Source organism: Python bivittatus, unplaced genomic scaffold (genome assembly GCF_059951505.1).
Source record: "Python bivittatus isolate LINGU-HERP-01145 unplaced genomic scaffold, Pbiv_v1 ctg000160_np1212, whole genome shotgun sequence".
NCBI lineage: Eukaryota > Metazoa > Chordata > Lepidosauria > Squamata > Pythonidae > Python > Python bivittatus.
Window position 1 is genome coordinate 4,030,703 of NW_028277076.1, and position 4,264 is coordinate 4,034,966.

The 4,264-nt window shown below is 43.3% G+C and overlaps 1 long non-coding RNA gene across 1 annotated transcript; it reads right to left on the reverse strand.

Moving 5' to 3' along the window:
• Positions 1 to 2,035: 2,035 nt before the first annotated feature.
• On the reverse strand, positions 2,036 to 3,230 carry LOC148214875 (uncharacterized). Its single transcript, XR_015797263.1, has 3 exons — positions 3,172 to 3,230; positions 3,030 to 3,074; positions 2,036 to 2,089 (listed from the first exon to the last, which is right to left on the reverse strand). It is a non-coding gene; the product is annotated as an uncharacterized LOC148214875 (long non-coding RNA).
• Between the last annotated feature and the right edge of the window lie 1,034 nt (positions 3,231 to 4,264).

Here is a 4,264-nt window from a genome sequence, read left to right on the forward strand (position 1 = left end):
AAACCTAGTGCTGGAATATCTCCAATCCACTCTGGTACGCGGCATGATACTTACCTGTTCACCTTTGCTTCCAGCATCTCCTTTGGCTCCTTGGAGGCCTTGGTCCCCCTAAAAAAAGTGGCAAAAGTTAAAAAGAAAGGACAAAGACCTTGAGGAAAAGGCACTGTCTGGACTCACTCCAGATGGAATCAGTAGTTAGCTTTCCAAATTTGGTCTCTTTAAAATCAAATTAAGACATTTTTGATGACGGGAGTTAAGCCAAAACTTTCTAACATTTTGAGCATGGGTCTTACTTTATTTTCCATCTCTCTTCCTGCCCCCATTGCAGCAGAAGGAACAGATTCTCTTGTAAATTTGGGTGTTTTAGATTGATGGAAGGACTAATACCCCCATTCCTTTAGCCATTCCCCTTTTCCGTAACAAAGTTATGAAAATACAATAATATACTAGTGTAAGAAAACTGTATCCCCTAGATGGTTTTGATCACAACACTCCTTGTTCCATGATGGTTGGAGCCAGTGATAGCTGAAGTTTAGCTATCTCTGGGGGGCAATGGGTCCTTACAACTGTTGTCGTTGCTGTTTGGGAAGGATGAGTGTTAGCATCCAATTGAGCATCTGTAGAAACCAAGTGACTTACTTGGTCTCCCGGAAGTCCTTGAGATCCTGGAATCCCAGTCATCCCCTGGATCAGAGAAACAGAAAGGCATTGGTAAGAACTTCCAGTAAGATTCCTGAAACAGTTCTTATTCCCACCAAAGACCAAATTTCTGACCTAGTGAAATTACATGGTGGAAAGTTTCAGAATCTGACTGTGATGTAATTTTAGCTCAACGTCTGATAGAAACAGAGTACTGTAGTGGTTAAGGTTAAGGATGCTATGCACATTACTTTTTGCTCTTGAAGGAATGGCGGGTTAGAAATGTAAGGAAGATGAACAAACATGCTACAGCGTTCACCTTTTCTCCAATCCCATCACTCTTAAAGACGTAATAACAACAATTGCCACTACTATACATCTAAAATTCTTTCTTCTTGGGAGCTCAAAATACCATAATGGCAGTCTTCCTACCTTCTCACTTCCTGAAATATTTATGTCTCCCATCTAACTTAACTTTGACATGTTGGACATTGAAAGCAGGGAGCATAGGAAAACTGTGGAGGGGGAGCACCCAGGTGGGATATCAAGACGGGGGGCAATGAGGCCAAAAAAACAGCTGGCATATGCATGCTGCTGTTGAGGGCAGTAAACAGGGTGACCTCGTTTCTCAGTGTCAAGGACCTGTCACGCTCAAGCTTTGATCAGCCAAAGGACAAGAGGAAAAGTAGAAGCAGAGATCCACTGGCCTCTCTAACACCCCCTGGAAATCTGAGCTGAAACATCTGGACTTCCAAAGGTGTGGGATGTGGGGAAGGAGAGAAGGATAACCCTAGGAAAGGGAAGTTGTACCTTCATTGAACAAAAGCTGTGCATTTTTTAAACCTAAGAACTGAAACTATACATTTGGCAGCATGGACACAGAGCTGAAGTCTGTGACAACATTGCTGAAGAACTGAACTAAGGAAAATAGGCAGACTGGAGACCAAAGGCACCTTGGAACCGTTCAATTTGAGTTGGGTGGCATTCCAGGGTTCCACTTCCTTCCACTTCAGGAAGGAAGGAAGGAAGGAAGGAAGGAAGGAAGGAAGGAAGGAAGGAAGGAAGGAAGGAAGGAAGGAAGGAAGTTCCTTAGGTTCTTGAGAACTGGAACATCCAGATGACATGGGGGCAGGAGGATAAAAAGAAGTTCCTAGTCATTGTTTTTGGTGGACATGCTTTTTCTTGGGGTGATAGGGCACAAATAAGGTTTCTCTTCACTATAAAGTAAAAGGCATGTGATTTTGTAAATTCTGCCCGCTCCCCAGAACACTGGAACATTTTGTTCTCCCTTTGTAATGCTCCCAGTGAGGTTGGAATGGAATGTTTTGGGGCTAGAATGTTCCAGTCTCAAAATGTTTCATGCACCTCTATTTTCTCTCCAGATTTCAATGCATACCTTTGGCCCTTCTTGTCCATGTGCCCCTCTTAAACCAAGAGGTCCTCTTGCTCCCTGGAAAAAGAGAAAAAAGAGTTATCCCACAGAAGCAGCAACTGCATTGGGCAAGGTTAAAATGTACTACTGTATCAATGAGCGAGACAATCAACCTAAATAGGGAAGGTAGAAAAATTTACACATTTGCAGCTGACTGTAATCTTGCCTTGCTCAAACAAATAGGCTGCCTGAAATAATCTCATTTAGCTAAAGGCCTTTGCAAGAACAGCGTACAGGTGTACAAAACACAATGGAGCATTAAAGCATTTCATTAATTTCAAACTAGGTTTCCAAAACATAATGGTCAGGCAGAGGCGTGGAGAATTTTAAGCCCAGAGAGATGTTAGATTCTGCATCTGGCTTGGTGAGGAAAGAGTTTTCATCCATCACAAAGTTTCATTGCTGTGAAGTCTTTCCACTGTGGGATAAGGTTGGAAAAGTCTCTTCTTGAATTAATAATATGAAGCAGGGATGCTTCACTATACGATCTTTTCAGTGTTGGAAGAGAATTCTCCAGTGGGAAGAAAACCTACATAGGAATCTGCATGTTATCAGGGAAGAAACATATGAATCCATATGTATTTCTGAAATTAGGAAAGTAGTGAAATCCCTTGTAAAAATATATGGACTGACCAAGCTACTGTGCCCCAAATGTGTTGGAGAAACACACCTGGCTACAGTTGCCCACATTGTGCCAACTTTTGTTTCTTCCAAAAAGCTGTCGTGAGGAAAAGTACTTAAAGACAAGCCTTAACAGCCTTAAATACAAAAAGGATTTAAGGCTGGAGGGTGTGGGGGGTGTGGGGGGGGGGGATTAAGAAACCAAGCAAAAGGGGAATCCACTGAGTCACCCACTCCTAGCATCAAGATATCAAAGTCAGTGTGGTGGTAGAAACACCATCCCCTCCAAAGCCAAAATCATTTGTTTTAGGAGGGAGAAAAAAAAAAAGATTCTTACTGGTTCTCCTTTGGATCCAGGGAACCCTTCCTTCCCAATTGGACCCTGGAAAGATAAGACACTCGTTTAAAAGAGCTGGGGGGTGTCAGATTGTGCTGGTGGATGAGGCTCCACATTTCCACCCACATTCTGAAAAACTCACCTGCAAGCCTGGGAGACCTGGAGCTCCAGAGCTCCCTTCCAAGCCTTGTGGTCCCTAAGAGGCAGAAGCGCCGGATATGAGAGCAAAGCACAGACATGTAAGACATTTTGCTGCTGCAGAGACCCTTCAGTCAATTAGTTATTTGTCTTTTGAGATTCAACCCCTTTTTGAGTGGTCAGAACCACTGGGAAGAAGATGCAGCAATCGCCGTTTCTTTGTGCCAATTGGCATCAATGGAAATCAAGGCTCTTCTGCCAGTGGCTTCAGCACTGACCATCCCAAAAGGTCAATGCTTGCAAACATTTTGAAAAAAAGGGGCTTAAGGGACTAAAGTCCTAATTTTAGAATTGTTCGCCACCCAGAGTCACTTGGTTGAGATGGGTGGCTATAGAAATCAAATCAAATCAGATCAAATCAATCAATCAATCAATATCAGTAGCTGGCCAGGGCACTGTGAATTGCTTAATGTTTAGACAAGGCAAAGAAAAGGCAGTGCACCCTTTTTTTAAGACTGGCCCTACCACCAGACAAAGGGAAGTCTCAGGAGATAGGATGGCAAGCCTCAGGCAAGATCTGGGGAAAAGCATGAGCAGATAGTAAGAGTTTTATACATGCTTCTATTGTTTAGAGTTGAGCCTAGCGAGGTGCTTTGCTTTCATGAAGGTCTGATGAAACCAACTAGTATGATTCTTTGTGTGGCTTGATACCGCTTGTTCAAAAGTGGGAAAAATGGCTGATCAAGACAAAGCACCCAGTATCGATCTTTTTGTGCAGGAGGACGAGGAGGACGAGGAGGAGGACGAGGAGGACAACATACCTGAGGCCCTGGGATCCCTGGCAGGCCTGGAGGGCCCATTTCCCCCTAAAGACAATTTTAAAAAAGGATATCTGAAATTCACAATCATTATTTAGTATCTCAAGAGCTATTTGGTGCCATGTGTATATTACTAAATGCCTGAGCTAGGTAGCCGTTGACCTCCAAAAACTAAGCTAAATCAGACCTACTTAGGATTTGGGCAGGCAACTAGCAGGAAATCCAGGGGCTGTAGGCTAGATGGGAAAGAAGGAGGCAATAGCAGACCATTTCTGTAAT